General features: G+C 44.6%; 1 long non-coding RNA gene across 1 annotated transcript; it reads left to right on the top strand.

Moving 5' to 3' along the window:
• Window positions 1–2,564: 2,564 nt before the first annotated feature.
• Window positions 2,565–19,492, top strand: LOC121438203. Its single transcript, XR_005973080.1, has 3 exons — window positions 2,565–2,651; window positions 11,356–11,420; window positions 19,056–19,492. It is a non-coding gene; the product is annotated as an uncharacterized LOC121438203 (long non-coding RNA).
• Window positions 19,493–21,012: the final 1,520 nt, after the last annotated feature.

Here is a 21,012-nt window from a genome sequence, read left to right as displayed (position 1 = left end):
GTGAGACTTTTTCTTAAAAAAAAAAAAAAGTGGGGGAGGGGGTTGGAAAGTGACTGAAATTTCTGCTGAGAGCAGATAGTAAAGAATGTTGATGCAGGCTTATGGCAAAGAATACCTTCTTGGATGTGTTCTAAGACAAAACACAAAAGCAAAAGGTACAGAAAAAAAAAATAAAAGAGATCTTTACTCCCCAGGCTCCTACAGCTCTTGCTCCTATTTTAAAGAAAACAAAAACAAAACAAAACACAGACCTGCTATTAGCAAAAAGAACAAGAACTTAAGATTCAAAAGTACTGTTATGTAAACAAGGATCTGGGGATGCGGTTCTGTTGGTAGAGTGTTAACTGGATCCTAGCACCACATGAAACAGGCATGGTGGCACACACCTGTAATCCTAGGACTAAGGCACAGGCCACTGCACACAAGTGCGTAAACGTGCGCACACAAACATGCAAATAATATAACTCTTTAAAAACAAGTTCAGAGTCATCTACTGCCACAGACCTGGAATACCTGGGACTCTGTCAAAACAACAGCAAACTCCACCCTTGCAGATTTAATTGTTCCACCCCCTCAGTCCGTGCTATACTGGAGCAGGATTGATCATAACTCAGCAAAATGATCCATGTCACCTGTAATACCTGCACTCAAAAGTGGAGAGCCGGGGCAGGAGGATTTTAAGTTCAAGAACAGACTGACCTAGTATCAAGACCCTGTCTCAAAATAAAGCAAGAGGAAGAGAAGAAGAGAAGGAACAGAGGGGAGGAGGGAGCAAGCCTGTAGGCACAGAGGGAACTTAGCACTGTAAGAAACAGGTGGTCCAGCATGAGGAATGAGCATGACACCAGGGTGATCAATTTACAAGCAAGGGCAGGCCTGACTAAATCCTTCCTGCAGCCTTCACAGGGAACCAGCCCTACCAACCTCCATCTGGCTACTAGCCTCCAGAACTATGTGAGCTTCTGTTGTTTTTGCCACCTACTCTGTGGCACGGAAACCCTGGGAAACTTTATACTAATATCTCCTTTGATTAGCAAGGATATAACAGAGACAGGCGAAGTACCGTCAAGAGACCTGGGGTTAATGCCAACTTAGGACTAAACGTGGTTATACGATCATATCCAAATGGATCTATCAGGCCTCAAGCTGTGAAGTTCATCAAACTAAATAGAAGTAAAATATCTAGGTTCAGGCATGATTTCCTGTGACCTGTAACTGTGTTTCTATTGTCTCACATAGACCTATGTTTGTCTGTTTCATGGAAGATACTGCGCTGTCATAGTGGAATTCCCAAATGTTGCTTGAGCTCATCCATCAGTACTATAGTTTAGGTTCTGGTCATTTCTTACCTGGCATTAGGATGAGCCATCTCAAATTGACAGCTCCAGGCCAGCCGTGTGCCTCTGTGGATAAAGAAACTTGCTGCATGCCTGGCAACCTGTGTTTGCTTCCCAGAATCCATGTAAAGATGGAAGGCGGGAACCAACTCCACAAAATTGTCCTCTGACCTGCACACACATGCTGTGGCACCTGCACTTTCATATATCATGTGCACGTGTACAATCACACACACACACACACACACACACACACAAACAAAAATTCATCACCTTTGGCCACTGTGGCCTAAAAGTGGTGATTCTATATAATTCAACTTACTAATTTTCTAACAAGTCTCCCTGTTTCATCTTTGACTTCTTCATCCACCATTTCTCCAAACACCCTTCCAACCCCACCCTTAAAGGCAAAACTGATGTCTGCTTAAAACCTTTCAGAGTTTCTACACGTGTCTGTCTATCAAGATCAGACTTTTCAGCTCAAAAGCCGAGGTTCCTCTTGGGCATTGAGTTTTTGGGTTTTTTTTTTTTTTGTTGTTGTTGTTGTTGTTGGTTTTTGGCATGCATCAATGTGTGGGTGTGTACACAAGAATGTGTGTTTTGAGACAGGGTTCCATGTGTCCCAAACTGGCCTCCTACCTGCTGCGTAGCTGAGGATAACCTTGAACTTCTGATCCTTCTGCTTCTGTCTCCTAGTGTTGGGATTACAGACATGTGCTACTACTATGCCTGGTTTCTCTAGGCTTACTATTGACACAAGCTTCTCTTCTTTCCTATGTCTCTGTCTCTCCCCCTCCCTCCTTTCTTCTGCTGCTGACAAGGTCTTATTTTATAACCCAGTCTGCTCTCTAACTCATAACCATCCTCCACCTTCAACTTCAGAGTGCTGAAATTATCTGCACACACCATCGCGCTCAGCCACAAGCCCAATTCTTACCTAGAACTGTGACAGAGTTTCAGATCTAGTCCCTGGACTCAGGAATCTCAAAAGACTCCTCTAGCCAATATCCCAATATACCAGTTAAACAATAAACTGAAGTTGCCAGAAAAAAAAAAATAGCCACACCTATGTGAAAGTATCTACAAGGCCGAGCAATTAGGCCAAACGTCCTGATTGTATAAAGCTGGAATGCTGGGCTAGTTTCTGTCCCCTTCATAACTACCCATTGCCTACTCCAAGTCTGACCTGACGTCCTCCTGACTGTCAGGTGATCTCTGGAATACATTCTCAGCAGACTATCAGCTTCCAAAAGCTGTGGCCTTTTCCCTGCTCTGCTGGGACCCACCTGCCTGACGTCCCTGTCAGTTTGTTTGGTAAGTACCTTGATTTATAACTCCTTCGTTCTATGAAAAGCTCATGAAATCACTTCCACATGGGAACACGTCATTCAGGACGCCCTGGACCCATGCTCTCAGGCCGTGGTCACTCATCTTTGGCTAAGACTTCCTTTGGAAAAGAGGTCTGAGTTTTTTGTGTTGATACATCAGTACTTACAAAAACAGAGAAAAGAGATCTAATTAATCACTGTGGCCACACTGGGCAGGAAAGACAGAGATTTGGTGGCCCTGGGTCCTCCATATTTAGGGCACTGAGATGAACTTTAGGTTTAGACAGTGGAGTAATTATGGCAGGGGGAGAGTGGTACCTAACTATGCAGGCATGGCCAAGCCGTATGTGGTCTGGTTACCAAAGTTCTAGTCCTGTTTGACTTCCCAAGACATTGTTTTCCACTTGAGGGAAAGCAGGTTGATTCCCACAGAGACCATCAGTCCTGTGCCAGGCTGGAGCCTCACCGTGATAGATTAATGCCCTCACTTGGGAGCCTTCCATTGCTTGTGTGGCAGTTTCAACCCTTGTCATAGAGGTGTCTGTTGGTCCTGTGGTTCTTGGAATCTAAGATGAATGCAGGTCTAGGACGATGACTTGAGACATTTAGTTCTTTTTTGGACATCTGGAGCAGGACAGTGTAAAAGCTGACAGTAATATCCAAGGATAAAGGTAGGAAGAGACTCTTTTAGCTCCCTTTGATTATCAGACTTTTGAAACAATGGACATTTGCCCTGGAGTCTCATGCTGAGAGAATGAAAAGGCAGAAGTCTGATACTAGCCAGGGGAGGACTTGTCTCTTGGAAAGAGAGCTTACAATTATTTCCTGTCAGACCACCTTGCAGGAAAGATTGAAAGGGAGACAAGGATAGGTCACGGGCGGCTGAGACCATAACTTGACCAGGACGACTTGTTTATACACACCTCTTATCCCCTATTTAAAGCTTGAACTTTATATCAGGACCAAAGAACACCCCAAGAGATGTGCTGGTTAGTGCTAATTGTCGCCTTCGTAGGATCTGGAATAGCCTAGCCTCTGGACACATCTGTAAGGACATGCCTGTAGGGAGGACCTTGATTAGGTCCCTGCCATGGGGATAACCACTCACTCTGACTGGCACCATTCCCTGGGATGGAATCCCGGACTGTATAAAAGGGAGACAGTGAGCTTGGCATAAACGTGTGCTGCTTTCCACTTCGCAATTCTGGATGCGACATGACCAGCTGCTTCACGCCCTGCTGCCTCGACTTCTCAGTCGTTATTAGTGAGTACTCTCCAGCAGCAGCAAAATAAACCCTTTGTCCTCTGAGTTGCTTTTGCGAGGGTCCTTTATCAGAGCAGCAGGTAAAGAAACTAAGACAAGGGACCATTGGGCCTCTTTATCTGTTCTTCTCAATGTGGCCACATACTTTTACCATTCCATGTCTGCATATTTGACTATTTATGGGTAGCCCAGCTTGGTTTATTGGGCATCTAAGGCCTCATGATGACTAAAGAAAACAGATGCAAAATGAAGGCAGAAGCGATGGACTTTTAGCCATTTCTGAAACAGGTACTTAAAGGTTGCTTCTTTTAAGCATTATCTCCTGGCTTGAACCCAAAAGGCAGCTAAACGCAAAGTGACATTTCTGCCTTCATTTTGTATCTTTAATTGGCTGAAGGCATGGAAATAAATAATTGTCCTAAGTCAGCAGTCACTTTGGGTTCCAGGAATAGCAAAGCCCATCAGAACAGGCCACCTCCCACTCCCCATGGAGGGCTGTTATCCTGGAGCAGGAGGATGTCCTCTAGAGCAGAAGCAATCCCTCTCTGAGAGCCACCTTCAAACACTAAGGACTTCTCAGGACCACCTTCCAGGGTGAGCGCTCAGGCCACCCATGATGCATATGCCTGCACCTGACCAGGACTGCTTAGTTGTGCACATGCCTTGCTCTGTGCTTATTCGTCCTCTAAAGCTCATGCCACTGTCTTAAAGATGAACTCAGAGTCAGTGTGCCGACATGACCTGGATCAGGAGTTGGCTTGGTTCCCTAGTCTCTGCGATCACTATCACATGGTCTGGAGATGAGGCACGTAAGAAAGTGGGGTAAAAGATAGTTACACACTTCCTACAAACAGAGCTGGCGCACTTTCCAGTCCAGGTGAGAGGACTAATGGCCGAAGAGAACATTGTGTGATATACATTTCATTATTTCTAAAGCCTCTAAACCGAAAGAGCATTTTCCTGTCCAGATGACTGACTAGTTCACTTGGGTTAACTTGGAAAAGAGGGACAATGGTATGTCTTTGTTCTTTATTAGGAAGTCTCTGGATAGATAATAATCTTATCATAGCCTTCTGGGCAGTTCAGAATACCATGTCTCCATGCAGAGTTAACCATACTTAATTCAGACCAGTAAGCAGAGCCCTGTGGTTTGACTTCCTGATTTCATAAACTGCTGATATTGAGGGGGGGATCCATCCCCATGACCTTTAACCCTGCTAATATCTAAATAGCTACCCTTCAAGAACCGGGACCCTTTGATCACTTTTCAGGCTTGTCCAGCCTGCATCATACCTAATAGGAGACGGGTGTTGAGGCGGTTTGATTGTTTCTGGATGAAATAAGGTGGGAAAGATTTAGGGTCTTCATTCTTGCTAATTTGCAGACCTCAGATGATGATCAAAGGGACTAAGACAGATGAAGTTAAGCTGCCTTCTACCCTACTACTCAGCTAAGTACATAAAGTTCAAAGACTAATAGGATCAACCCATCTCAACCATGAAAACCGAGAGGTCATAGCCAGATGTGGTGGCTCCCCTCCCCTCCCCTCCTCTCCCTTCCCCTCCCCTTCCCTCCCAGCTTCCTGGGTAGAAGAAACTGGGTATAGAAACTGATTTTGCTCTATGTAGTAGGCCATTGATGGGAGCCTCAAGTCCTAGTGACAGTTGTGGTGACTTCTTTCTGATTTCAGGAACAAGTTGAGTGGTTATTTGTCCCAGAAGCGTACACCTCTACAAACAAAGGAATCAGTAAGAGTGGGCATTTTTATGACCTCGAGTTGCTAGAGAAAGGCAGTAGGATCTTTATTAGGTCCCTGGTCAATAGTCGCCAGCTTGGCATGACTCACAAGCTGTACTTCAGTCCCTTGAACTCACCGATATTGAAATGAAGGCATTCCTGGGCAATGGGGACACTAAGTGTGATAAGCCTTTTGTGGGACATCTACCATGGGCTACTTAAGCTCTATCATCTATAACTCATTGTACATTACCTCCTTTTAAATCATTAAAATTATCTCAGATACAAAGATGAGGTCAAAGTTGCCTGTTGAGATGATGAATGTTTTCCTATAGATTCTCAATGATAGAAATTAAAGACAATAAATAAAGTGTGCTTGCTTAGGGCCAAAACGATCTATAACCTTGAGTTTTTAGTATCTGATTCTCATTCTTAAATCTAAACAATACACTTCATAAATCCACCTTATAACACTGTAAAATAAAATTATGTTTCTTTCTCTCTCTCTTTTTCTGTCTCTCTTTCTGTGTGTGTGTGTGTGTGTGCATGTACCTGTGGAGGCCAGAAGTTAAGTTTTCTTTCCACATTATTGTTGTTGTTCTAAGAAAGGGCCCCTCGCTGTACTTGGCACTCACTGATGGGCAGGAGGCTGGCTAGAGAGCTCCAGGGGGCCTCCTGTTTGCTCTTCCCTGTGCCAAGGTGACAGGTACACACTGCCTCTGGATCCAAACTCAGCCAGGCCTGCTTTCACAGCCTGTTTGTTACCCACGGAGCCCTTTCCCCAGTCTTACAAAGGAAAAGTCTTTAACCTTTATACCCCGCTGTAAATTACACTCTCTGAGAAAGTCACAGGATCACGTACCGCAATTACAAAGACAATAAGGCATAGTTTTCCCTTAAGAAGCCCCCGCCCATGTGTGGGTGTGTCCTAGTCTCTCCCTGAGCGTCTGGTTCTATTAATCCTTCCTTCTAAGATGCACATTAAAGAGTCTGTTAACAAATCCTGGCTCTGCTACACACTGCATTCTCCGAAAGTCAAGAATCCCGGTCTTGCCTTAATGGACGCCTTTAAGGAGAGCAGGAATTCTCCAGGCTGTGGGTGACACTGAGGAGCTGTGCTGTGCTTCTGTCCTTGCCCCTGCTTGTGGAAGGACCACTTGAGATGGGTTAGAGGTGGGTTAAAGACAGTACTGTTAATCCCTTTAACCCAACACAAGACATGCTTTATCACAAGGCAAGAGGACTGCATGAGAAACATTACAAGAGCATAGTCACCTTCCTTTTAAGAAAGACACATAGGTTAGGTTAGCAGGGATGCAACAGGAGACGGGAGTATACAAGAGGATGTGACCCAAGGTGTATAATTCTGAAACTAAAGGAGATCCCATAGTCAAAGGAAGTTGCACATGTAGAGGAACAGGAAATTCCATGGTCTAAACCCAATGAAGGGAAGTCCCCACCTTATCCTGATGAAGATGAAGGAGTTATGACGGTAACCAAGCAGGAACACCAGATGTCAGATTATTTAAGGTTGCTGTAGAGAGACAGAAGGAGGACAGAAAGAGAGGCCTTTGGCTCATCTTAGGCAGAACCAAATTTATTCACAGCATGGGGACATGTTATTATCCACCTGTGTGAATGAGCAAAATGCCCACAGAAGAACGGAAATTACTACTACACTATAGTATGTTCATTCCTGTAGCCACCTTACCTAGCAGCAAGGAAAGTTGGGAAGTGTAGTCTTTCTGCCAGAAACTGGTTTGTTTTTCTTTTTTGTTTGTTTGTTTAACTTGGGGGTGTTATAGCTGCTTCTGTTGAGGAGAGTATTTGTCAGAGGAGTCATTCTGGGTCCACTGAAGAGGGGGGTCCTCTAGTCACATAGTAGGGGGAAGAGTCTTAACTTGATCAGTTGTAATGGATAAAGCAACTGTCATTCTGTATTTCTGAAGAGACTTGAAAACTAATCAGTAGAGGGTTGTAAGCAGACAATCTGGTTACCCTACCGAGTAAAAACTGAGACTCCCCAGGAAGGTTGAGGGAGAGGGAGCAGCAGAGGTGGAGAGACAGAGTGAGCGGGTGAGAGGAAGTGGGTAGAGTTGATTCAAGGTGGTGGTGGCAGTGACAGGTCCCATTGCCCGGACTGTGGCACCAAAAGGAGCTAGCGGAGTAGCAGGGAGCCACCGAGCATCAAAGGAGGGAAACAGGAGAAAACAGAGGACTTATGAGAAAACCGTATCCGGCCTGGGGTGAAAGGGATGAAGGCCTTTTAGCCGGTTTGCCCACATCATCTAACGGGTCTTTTGGCAGATGTATCGGGAACAAATGTAGGATGAGAACTGTCGGGAGAGCTTATGTGGAACATTTTGTTTGGGCATAGAGTGAAGTTCAGGAAGTTCAATACGCAGGGAGCTGTTGAATGACGTGACTGGGGCACGGATCTGGAGTCCATTTGGCCTGTGACGGGTGCATTCAAGCTGGGACTCCCTGAAGCTTACATGAATTTTTAATTTACGAAAAGAGATCAAAGTTTCAGATATGGTAGTACCACTGTTTGTAATCTATACTGAAATCCACATTGTAGCTTTTGCTACAATGTGTCTGTAAAGCAGCTGGAGCAGACAGACTCCTGCCTTCAACACGTAGCAAAAGCTATGGCTTTGGGTTAAAAAGTACTCTTTTCTCTGTCCAGAGGACTGTGATACACTTGGGCAGAGATACTTTTGGTTTGATATGAAGCACCTTGAGACTATACTTAGAAGAAGATGGCCAAAGGAAATTCATGTCTTGAGTTTGTGATTGCTAATAGCGGTCAGTGCTTTGCCAGCCTATGGGAACTCCATGGAACTCCATCGATCAATGTTGAAACTCTGACCTTGTGAGATCTTAGCAGACCAGGAAAGGAATCGGAAGCATTCCTCACTTTTCACAGCCCTTAAATTACTTCCTTAGATCTTCGCAACTACTTAAGCTTTCATGTAAATTTCTCTTAGACCCTGGCAACTTTAAATTTTAAATCTTTCTTTCATGGAATCATTCACCTCAAGACACAAGTGGTCGATTACTGAGAGCAGTCCTCCCAAAGCAAGTTCTTTTGCGTAAAGGAATAGGAAAAAGTTAGACTGAGCCTGTTTATCCTTTCATATGAAGCCTGTTAGCAAGGCAAGCCTGTCTGCCTTTCTCAGCAGGAGACCTGGGAGTGCCAGAAAAAGCGAGGCCTGATGTCTTTATGTATGAAATGAACTAACATGGTAGCTGCAGCCTTGGGGGAGAAGCTGGGTACCTACAGTTGCCATAGTGACAAAGCTACTGTTTGCTGTCATTATTAGAGATCTGAGAAGGATAAATTACAGCAGGAAGTATAAACCAAATGGCCTCTGTACCAATTAAAATGGCAGAGACTTAGTAGCTTCCTGGACTCCTGTGGTCTCGATGGCTTTGCTGCGGGGGCAGAGGTCATAGGTCTATGGCTATCACATAGAACAGCATTATATATTTAACTGCTACACAGGACAGCATAGGCCATCAACGGCCAGCCCCAAAAGGTCTGAGAGATTTTTCTGTGAATGAAGAACTCGGGAAAAGTGACTTTCCTGACTTACGCAGGGTAGAGCAGTCACCTGAGTGGCCTAATAAAAAGTTTAATGGCCAATAGCTAGGCAGTAGAGTGATAGGTGGGGCTGTTGGGCAGAGAGACTAAGTAGGAGGATGAATCTAAATTTAAGAGGAGGGAGAATAAGGGAAGAAGAGAGGGAGATGCCCCAGGCCAGGCAGCCACCAGCCAGCCAGCCAGAGATGAAACAGGAAAAGTAGGACATACAGACTGAAAGAAAGGTTAAAAGCCCCAAGGCAAAGCGTAGATGAAGAGAAACAGGTTGAATTGAGCTGTAAGAGCTAGTGAGACAAGCCTAAGCTAAGGCCAAGCATTCGTAATTAATAAGTCCCCGTGCCTTTATTTGAGAACTGGTTGGTGGCCCAAAGGAAGCCTGCTACACAGGGGAGACCGGCAATTTTACTTCCCTGGTCCTTTCATAGTGCACCGTTACAGAATATCACAGTCACTTGTGTGACTCAGCTTATCAAAATAGCTAAGGCTTAACAAAGTTAACAAAGACAAGGCTAGACATACACTCTTAAGTCAGTCTCTGTAAGTCTGAATAGACCTTATATAAGGAGACACATTCTATAGGCTCTTCGCCAGACTTCTTGGACCATTGTCTTGCTGCCTGGTAAGATAGGGACATCCTAGTTTCTGGTGTTTAGTATTTGGTGCTCATAGCTGTGACCCTAAATCTTTAGCTAATTAATTAATTAATTATGATTATACATTAATAAGACATCATAACATAAAACATTTTATAAACTTAAAATGTCCCAGAGTCTTATAACTTTTAATATTTAAAGAAAATAGCCTTTATTTATTTTTGTAAAACTCTAAAATGTCTTTTAAAAACTGTTTGAAGTCTATCAACTGTGGGCTCCTGCAATATCGAAAGATAAATTAAGTATCTTTTTTACTCCAAGAGGGAAGAAACAGGGCACAAGTACAGTCTGAACAAGGCAGAACCAAACTCCAACCATGCAAACAGCTCAGTGCTCAACATCAGAGATTCACTCACAAGCTCTAGGCTTCTCCAGGGGGCTCAGGTCAGCTCTCCAGCACACACAGCCTGTCTTCTAGTCTCCAACCAGCTCCATTGCACTGTGGCTGCTGTTCCTGGTGGCCATCACATGACACTGGCATCTCCAGAACTGCTGGGACTCTCCTTAGGAACTCTAGCCCTCCCTCACAACCAAGCCTCAGTTGCTCTCTATGGCTGCTTGTCTTTAAAACCAATACCACCCGGGTTTGGCTGCATGAGGTAAATTTTTGTATATGAGCATAGGGAGATGCAACTTTAACCCCTGATTAAACACTCATTGTTTTTAAATCCTATCTTTTATAAAACTTGTTTTTAATGGCTATTTTCAGGACAAGAATTATACAAGAATTCATCCTAATCCAAAATATTTTGGAGACCTGTTGTTGCCTCCTTGGCTGATTTATACCATGTGGTCACCTTTAATCAAATGGTGATGAAGTCACATGACATCCACCCTCTCCAGTCCTAGCAATGTTTGTTGCCAGTCACATGGCTGTCTCTATACAGAGTTTACAGATTTTTAAGCATACCCAATAAACTTACAAATCTTTTTTTTTTTTTTTTTTTGGTTTTTCGAGACAGGGTTTCTCTGTGGCTTTGGAGCCTGTCCTGGAACTAGCTCTGTAGACCAGGCTGGTCTTGAACTCACAGAGATCCACCTGCCTCTGCCTCCCGAGTGCTCAGATTAAAGGTGTGCGTCACCACAGCCCAGCTAAACTTACAAATCTTGAGGTGCAGAAAGTTCACATAATAATCTTAAAGAATCTTGAGATAGGGGCTGGAGAGATGGCTCAGTGGTTACGAGCATTGCCTGCTCTTCCAAAGGTCCTGAGTTCAATTCCTGGCAACCACATGGTGACTCACAACCATCTGTAAGGAGGTCTGGTGCCCTCTTCTGGTCTGTAGGCATACACACAGACAGAATATTGTATACATAATAAATAAATAAATAAAATAAATATTAAAAAAAAGAATCTTGAGATAACGTTTATATCTTAGCAAATGTTTTAAGCAATTTAATGAAACTAATAGTCTATTTTTCTTTTTAGCTGTTTCATTTTGCTCTTATCTCTGCCACAAAGTCAGGTGGACAGATTTTGGAATAGACTTCCAGGTAAGCATGCTTGGGTCTAGAGAAGGGGGAGCCAAACCTAATTATAGAACCAGTTTTCCCACAAAGTGGACAACATAAAACAACTATAATGTTATTCATGCTCAAAAGACATTTGAATCCTTGCTAAATTGAATCTAGAGACCAGAAATCTTGGAGATAAATCCTGAGTCCTGATTATCAAAACAACCATGGCAAGCAGCCTTGGTGGTGGTGGCTGGCAGCCGGCAGTGGCAGAGATAGCAAAAACAAAACTAGTAAATGTAGAACGCAGAACACTCACATACTCAAAGGGGACGACCAGTCAGAAACTAAGTATGCAGTGGCCATCATTATTCATACATTCAGCTGAGCCTGACCTGTTTCTGTCTAGGCTTCCATGTCAGCAACAAAACTTACAGAAACACCAGAAAACACAGACCTAGCCACATACACAAAACAGACATATACAACTTCAGGACATTTCATGGGCCTGACAGATTGGCTTAGTATCCAACAACCAGAACCAGGTGGATGTGTGACGTATCACTATTGCCCTGGGATGGGAGAGTATTGGGTGCCATTGAACCTCTCCATGTCCCAGATCGTGATCCCAACAGACCAGATGTCAAGGGAAATTACTACGACTTACAAGGAGAGACTTCTATAGATGCTTGCTGCTTTTTTTTCAGCCCAGCAGTTCATTCTGATAGTTCGCAAAATTGAGAGCATACCTCGGAACTTTGGGATGTCTCAAGGTGCATACCTCTTGAAGCAGTCCTTCAGCCCCGGAGTCCTAGGCAGAAGTTCTAGCTTTAGAATTTGGGTAGGTGGCCTGCCCTCACTGGGGGCATCCAGAAAATGTTAATCCAACTGGGTGAGAATAAGATCACTGCCACAAGTATTGAACCAAATCTGAAGCAAGCTTTATTGAATACTGGCCAGGGCAGCTGACACTGGCTAGGTCCATACCTGGGAGTTCTAGGGTCATGGAATTGAATTACACTAGCTAGGGTCTTATAAAGGCAAAACTCACAAGGCTATGTACTTCCTGTCTTCATCCAATTAGGAGCAAGCACATATCCTGATGTACTTCCTGCCTATGGACCGCCCGCCTACATGTGATCAAGTACATCCTGTGCAGCTGGGGCAACCGAGCTTGTTTACAGTAGCAAAATCTCATGGCTTGCAATCTTACATGAACAACAGCCCCCAACATTCCAGGAAATCATCTGTCCTTAGGCAAGTGGACTTACAGGTTAGAGGAGGTTTATTTTATAAATCTCTTAAGCATGGTAATTTAAACTTAAAACATAATTTTAGCAATCACAGGGTCCCTCTGCAGTGCCCTCCAGGCCTGAATATCTAACTAGATACTGAACAACCAGACCCCTTTAACCCATTTCTCTTCCCACTGTAGCTAAGTTGAAGCAATCTTCTTTCGTAAACACCCTGGTATGACTTAAGATAGTCTAGAGAGACACTATGCCCCTCTGCTTAGTTATCAGGCTATTGAAACAATGGTACTTTTGGACCCCAGAGTCCAATCACCGAGGAGGAGTCGCCCCTAGAGACCATCTCTCACACCACAGCTGATGTAAAAGCATGAGGATTTTATTAATTCTGTCATGATACGGTCCCTCCACATTCGGTAAGCTGAGAGACCCAGAATAGCTGGTACAGGCTACTTTTAAATGAAAAAGCCACAGAAGCAGGGGGATGTCTGGGGGTTGTTCTTTGACTATTATGATTGGCCTATTCAAAAGGGCTATTACCAATAATTGGCTGGAGTGCAGTTGCCAGATCAGATGACGTAAGAGGCCACTTTGACCTCGTTTCCTAGGGACTGAGTCAAAACATACGTGTGTGGGTAATTGTTCAGGAACTGAGTCAACATCTTAAATGTTATCTTGCTCCAATTTCTGGAGAACATATGTGCACATGTAGCTGTTAGGTCCTTGGTTCCCAGGGGGGAAGGGAAGAGCATTACTGCTGAGCATGAGAGGGCTCAGAATTGTCAGAAATGGGTTCAGAATTGTCTTAAAGTTCTACAGTACCCAAGAAATTAAATTTTTATCAGGAATCTCATGCTGAGAGAAAACAAAAGGCTAAAGCGTGCTGTTCAGATGGAAACTTCCCCCTCAGCCTTTGGCATCCATATATCCAAAGAGTTTGGAATGTTTGGGTGAAGGCCTCATCCCAGCCCCTGGCATCCATATACCCAAAGAGTCTGGAATGTTCCGGTGGAGGTTCTACCCCAAGCTCCCTCAATCCAGACTCCACCCCCAAGAAAGCCTGCCAAATTGTGATCCTCCCTCCCCAGAGATGCTCAAGACCACTCCCACAGGGTATTTAAACTGCCCCCCAGAGAACAAACAGGCGGTTATCTGGTCTTCTTTTCCAGTTTGGTCTGGGAGCATGCTATAAAGTTATCTGTGAGTGTTTGTTTCCACTAAACCTGGGCTTTTTCTAATTCAGTTTGATTTGGTCTGATTCAGATTATTGTGTCGGTGGAGAGGCTTATTGGGGTACAGAAACTTTTCACTTGTTATTAGTCAGAAGCAAGCCTGTCTCCTGAAAAGCCATTTCACACAGTTCTGATTTTCATAGTCCTGACAACTCGCAAGAGAGACTCTAGCCTAGACAATGATGATGGGAGGGACCACACTTTAACCAGCACTGTTTAGTTACGTATGCTTCTCATCTTCTATTTAAACCTAAACCTAAACCTCATGTGAGGACCTCAGAGAGAACTTGAGAAGGTGTAAGAAGTATCAAATGTGAGTCTTTTCTATCAAATACTATAAAACTTTGTGTTTAGGACAAGGGCTTAGAATCTTTTTGTCTCCCTCACCTTGTAAAACTTTTAATTCCCCGACTCAGTAAAACCTTTGTTTACACCACGGCCCAGTGTTGTATTCTAGGGATTTGATGGACTAGCGACCCCCCTTTTCCCTTGGGAGCAGTAACCTCTTCCCCTTCCTCCTTTATTTCCCATGCACTAAATATTTTCAGACTAGCCAGCTAAGATTGTGAGTGAGGTCAGACCCCAGCCAAGGGGGAAAAACAGAACCAGCACATGAACTGTAATAAAAACCAAAGGCACTTCCTGTCTTGGTTTGTCTCTCGCCAAGCACACTCTTTTGATCAGTGTTTCATGAGTCTTGTGAAACTCTTGTTTACATGCCTGTTTGCCCAAACTCTGAACATTCCTGAGGCCTGACGCTATCACAACCTAATGCTTTGCACAGATTATGAATTAACCAATTGCGTCAGATTGTGAGGCCCAGCCCTCACCAATGAGACGAGATGCTCACCGTCACGTTAGAATAAAAACTAAGTGAACTTTCAGCCCCGGTGTGCTTGTTTTTTCGCTTTGGAAAGATGCACACCTTCTGCACAGGAACAAATTGCCCTGCCAAGTCACCTTTGTTTTATTTACATGTTTGTACAATACAGGAAATATTCTTTTCTGGCACTTGTGAATTTGAAAATATCTTGAACTTAAACATTCAACAGGCAGGGCCAGTCGAGATAGGTCATACGTGTGATTCCCACTTAGGAGGCCACCTTCCTAAACTCAGGTATGAGCCAAGCATGGCGCTTGCAGTCTCAGTGCCTGGGAGACAGAGGCTGCAAGGTCAGGACCATGATGTCAACCCTGGCTACTTAATGAGTTTGAGGCCAGTTTTGGTGACAAGAGAACATGTCTCAAACTAAAACAAAGTAAAATTCAGCTGATGGCCACTTGACTCTTGTGAAGGGGTAATCTTCACATTTGAGGTTAGTTCATTCCGTTTATTATCTACAACTGTCACGGGCATCCTATGCCAGAAACTGATTGTGCCTTCCCATAATGTCAGAATTCGATAATAACAAATCCACAAAGCACAAAAGTCTTGTTGGCAGCAATTTGCCTGGTAGTACCTCTTTCTTAGTGAGCAAAGAAAACACATGATTTTTTTATTCCAATCCTAATTACTAATATTAACTCTTAGCTATCTTACACATACACAGTAAATAACTCTATATAGCTGTCTATATGTACATGTATAGGTTATCAAATGGCCACAAAGGGTTAGATAGGCCACGGTACGACTCAAGGCATTTCAAATTTTAGAAGCTGGGAAGCTGATAGAAATGCAAGACAGAGTCTGTGTTGTGTGTCAGGCCATTGTCCAGCCACAGAGTTCAGCTGTAGAAGCAAGGTAGAGTAAAGTCTTTAGGGGTGGAGGACAGGACTGGGTCCCGGCAAACAAATGGGCTGGTGGGTGGATAGCAGATCCAGAGGGACCCACAGGTGGCTAGATGGATGGTGATTGACAGCCCATGTCAGCAGTGAAGACTGAGTCAAACTGAAGCCTCTGGGACAATCAAGAGTTCTCTGTCTGTCAGTCCCCTAACACACACCAGGTGTCAGATGGGGCCATCAGCACCCAATGCTAGGTGGCCCCTTCTCTATGAGATGAGGTACAAGTGAAGCGCACACACACACCCTGGGTGTCAGGGTCATCAGCACCCAGCGCTAGGTGTCCCCTCCTCTATGAGGTACAAGTGAAGCAGTTGTTCCTTCCCCCAGTCGGCTAAGTCAGATTGGTTCTTCGGCCTGGTTTTCCTGAGATGGTTTTTGTACTTCCGGGAGCTCCTACAGTCCCAGTTTACTCGGGCGGTACCCATTCTACTTTTAGGAATACAGTCAAAGCTTTGTGAGTGCTGACTAATGATGCTGTTACATATCCACTGTGGTGTGGATTTGCCCTCCATTCTCAGAATGAAAGAAAAAGCTCATTGTGAAGGTACAGTCTGAAGACTCACCATTTTATGTAGTAGGGGCACTTTAGAGCAGCACGATCTAACCAACATTCTAGAACATGGGGAAGACCACTGAAGCCCTTGAGGATCTCCTAAGTAAACAAGGCTAGTGAATGTGATAATAAATATAATATAGGCTGGGTGTTGGTGGCGCACGCCTTTAAATCCCAGCACTTCAGAGGTAGAGGCAGGCAGATCTCTGTGAGTTCAAGGCCAGCCTGGTCTACAGAGCTAGTTCCAGGACAGGCTCCAAAGCGACAGAGAAACCCTGTCTCAAAAAAACAAAAACAAAACAAACAAAAACCATAATAACAAATACCTGTTAAAGCTGATTAAGTACTTTACGCATATTACCTCATTTAAGGTCTTGCTTTTGTAAGGAATCATACCCAGTTAGGATGTGTTCAGCTGCAAAAACAAAACAAACCCAACAAAAACATGCAAGTAGGGCACTGGAGAGATGGTTCACTGATTAAGAGTAGTTGATGTTTTTGCAGAAGAAAGGGTTTCAGTTCCCAGCATCCATACTATTGGCAGCTCCAGTTCCAGGGGATTCAATGCCATCTTTTGTCCTCTGCAGGCCCGAGACATGCATGGCCCAGGACTGTAATTCCAGGTGCTTGGGAGGCTGAGGCAAGTTCAAGCACTGCTTATATCAAAGAATAAGTTCAAGACTAGCCTAGGCAACTTAGTGAAAACCTCTTAAAAAGTACAAGGGGGAGGGATGGAAACGATTAGGACTAGGGATGTGGCTGAGCGGCAGCATACTTGCCTAGCTTAATTCAAGCCACTGATTCGCTAACTGAAGTACAGCCAAGCCTCCAAACCCAGAGACTGAAACTATCTGGGGAAGATTTGCATTTGTATTAAACACGTACATTTTCTCTTATCATTATTTGCTTGGCAGCAGGTTTGTGAAGGTTTGATATCCAGTTCCCTGTGTCTCCAACCCAAACTACGTTGCATTTTGAATTCAAAACATTTCCCCAGTTCTCACTCCCAGGTCCGCTACTGGACACGGGCTTGGCTCAGGAATTGGGGCTGTCACCTGAAGAAACTCAGTAAGTTGTGACAAAGCTCACTGGGGCTGCTGGGGAAAGAGCCCATGCCTTCTTCCTCTGCAGCCTGCAACTGGAACCTGAGGCCCTTGAGCTATACCACGGCGCTGAGTCTGGAGCCGTGGGGGCCCCTCAGACCTGTGGATCAGTGGAGACTAGGAGACAGATAAGCCAGAGAAACACTGGATCTCGAGTGTCGCCTTCTGACTTTTGAATCCAGGCTAGCCTGTTCTCTTTAAGAGCATCTTGTTTTACGAGTCAACAAATTCTTTATAGCGTCTAATAAAAGCCTCTACTTTTAGACGGCTCAGCGGGTAAAGGGCCAGATGACCTGAGTTTGATTCCCAGGGCCCACATGGTGGAAGGAGAGAATCAGCTCCTCTAAATTGTCCTCTGACCTCCATATGTGGGCTGCGGCAAGCTTTTGTGTTCATACACACATTAATAAGTATGGAACAATGTTAATAAACTCCTTGAGGCTGCTGGTTCAGGCTCTGCACTATGCTTAACAGACCAAACCAAAGTGGCATTGTGAAGCTCCAGACCATTGTGCCAAAGCTAAATTATTTGACCATCTAAGAAATCAGGCCATGGGGAGAGGTGACAAAAGCACCAAAAGGCCAGTTTTGGCTGTCACGGTGTGAAGTGGCCCCCTCAGCTTCAAGTTTATAAGGAAAACAAGCTTCAAATATGTTTTGACGACACTCAGCCAACTTATGGCCTGTTTTTCTCTGTGTAGCCCAGGCCATCCCGGAACTTGCTCTGTAGATCAGGCTGGCCTCAAACTCACCGAGATCCTCTGCCCCTGCCTCATGAGTGCTGGGATTAAAGGTGTGTGCCACCACATCCAACTCCCTTCCTTCTTTTCTTGTAGCCTGTGTCGGCCTTGAAATCACAGTGATCCTCCTGCCTCCACCTTTCAAATGCTGAGGTTATAGACTTACGCCACAATGCCTGGCTCAGTTTGAAAGTATGTGTGTGTGTGAATGTGTATGTATGAGTGTGTGTATGTGTGTGTATGTGATGAGTGTATGTGTTTTCAGTGTGAGGGATTGACCCCAAGGCCTTGTGCAGGCTAGTTAACTGCTCTGCTACTGAGCTACATCCCCCACCCCTGTGCTTTGTTCGTTGTAATTAGCATCAAAAGACTGTAACTGGTGAGTGGTTAGGATCATTGGCTGCTCTAACAGAGGACCCAGATTCAATTCCATTTGTAATTCCAGACCCAGGGATCCAATGCCCTACTCTAGCCTCTGTGGGAACTGTACACAGGTGATGCCCAGACTTACATGTAGGCAAACCACCTAGACACCTATACACACAAAAATTAAAATAATCTGATACTTTTAGTAATTAATACTTATAATTGAATAATTAAATTAATTTTAATAAGTCAAATATTAAAAGCTCAGACACCGTCTAGAGCAGTGGTTCTCAACCATCTTAATGCTTGAATCCTTTTAATACAGTTCCCCATGTGTGGTGACCCCAACCATAAAATTATTTTTGTTGCTACTTCACAACTGTAGTTTTGCTACTGTTATGAATCATAATGTTAACTTTTTTTTAGAGGTAGAGGTTTGCCTAGGGGCCGTGACCCACAGGTTAAGAACCACTTTTCTAGATGGGCAAGGATACTATTTGTATCCTTGAAATGACCTTAAAGACAAATGTGATTATATTAGCCAAGATAGTTACCCCATTAGCACTTGTCAGTTGGTAGAACTAGAAGTAAGTCTTTTTTCTTTTTGTATGCATGTATTTATTTATTTTTTGTTTTTACATCCAGAAGTGAGCCTTAATGAAATATGAAGAAGACTAAAACCCCTAAAGTCAGGGTCTGAAGGCCCGGGAAGCCCAGAAAAGACCTCAAATTGTGTTTTTTTCAAAATGGTCAGAGGACTGTGCCCAGGCACCAAGACAAGGCGTTTGGAGAGAATGAGAGTCATCTGGAAGGAACTGGGGATGATGGGAAGCTGTGCTCAATTTAATTTACAGATTCCATAAAGACTGACATGTGAGTGTCCAGAGACTGCGACATCAGGAATGGTGGGATATGCCTGTGATTCTAGCACCAGAGAGCTGATGGCTGAGGATGGCTCGAGTTCCTTTGGGAATACCCAGCTAACTATAGCTGCAGTGTAAGACCATGCCGAAAAAAGAAGAGGGAATGGAGAGAAGCATCTCCCTGAAGGCTCTGTATATTGGTCTGTCCCCTCCCCCCGAAATCCCAGAGTCACCCCCAGAGATGATGGCAGAGCAGGAAGGGGAAGGCTGGATTGCCCAGCCCCCACATCATCTCTGGGATCCTAGGCCAGCATCCAAATTAGACAGAAACTGAGTCATCTCAATTCTCTTAGGGCTTCGCTATGGGTTTCTGCAGGGGTTACAGTGTGGGCTGCTTTTAGGAATAATGGCCTCTAGGGGGCAGCAGCACAAAGCATTTGCCTTTGGCGAGCTCAGCTATTGTGTCTAGGCCTTGACACCAGTGTTCAATGAATGAAATACTCAGGGAATAATACTAGCATAAAGTTCTCAGCTGTATCTTCTAGAAGTGCAAGAAATTCAAATAGTCCTTTCAAACACACTGCCCCAAAGCCAGCATGGTGATGCATGCCTGTAATCCCAGAATTTGGGAGGTGGAGGCAGGTCTGAGAAATATGATCCTGTCTCAAAACACCAAAATACAAAAATACAAACAACAACAAAAAATAGCAAAGCAGCCCTATCACAAAAGAGCTGCCCTTGCTCAGAACACTTGAAGAGAGTCAGTGAGATCGTGCTGTGTGATAAAACTTCCTGAGGAGGTGCAAAACACATCTACTCACCACAGACAGGGAGCCCGTGAGAGACCAGCGTACAGACGCCACCAAAGTCCAGCTTGGTGAACCTATGAGTTTCACTGGGGGTACTTAGAGGAATATGGGCGAGGGGTGTAGGCCCATATTTCTATTTGCTGTGGCAGCCAGGCTCTAAAGCCATAGGCCACACCTGAGATGGTCACGTAGCCTTCTAGGCAGGCTGCCGCTGCCCTAACAAAGGGTCAGGATGTCGTTTTGCTCCTTTCTTTGTAATTTGGAGGATGCCTGATCGAGATGCTGATTCAAGCCTACGTGCCAGACAGCATACAGAGAAGATAGGTAGATGTGGACGTGACTAAAAGCCATTCGCCTGGTTACCTAGGAGACAGAATGCTAGTGTATTTCCCACTCAGTTTATGTTTTGGTATAAAAGCTGTTTGGAGAATAAACGAGAAGGAATTCTTCAGGATGTGAACTCAGGACTTCAGGAGGGACCACTGAGAATCTTCCTCCCGATAAAGCCATGTGCGTTGTGTCTTTATTCTTGCACCTCCACTCTGGTCCAGGGAGATAGTTTATGTTGGGATCTGGTTCAGGAAAATAATTTATGGTCCGGGCTAGCACCGGACCCCGACAGAGGGGTTACTTACAGGAGTAGAAACGACTCAAGGACAGCAGCATCACCAAAGCCCACTCCAGCGTGGGTGAGAGCTCACAAAGCTGGGAACCTGGAGCACACTGCACAGCCTGCAGGCAGCGAAACAGGTTGGAGGGCATCCTCTCCACTTTCGGTTGGTATTACATCTCTTCTAGACTGTTCCTTGTCTCTTGGCTGGCACTCCCTCTGCACTCCACTGCCCAGCTAGTTTCTGGATACACCAGCTGCAATCCTAGTTGCTTTCCTGCCCCAAATGTCTAGTCCACGCACCCAAGGCCAAAGTCCAA

This window comes from Microtus oregoni, unplaced genomic scaffold (genome assembly GCF_018167655.1).
Source record: "Microtus oregoni isolate MIOR12 unplaced genomic scaffold, Mior012 000055F_ref0000237, whole genome shotgun sequence".
Taxonomy (NCBI): domain Eukaryota; kingdom Metazoa; phylum Chordata; class Mammalia; order Rodentia; family Cricetidae; genus Microtus; species Microtus oregoni.
This window is presented reverse-complemented; position numbering and strand designations above follow the sequence as displayed.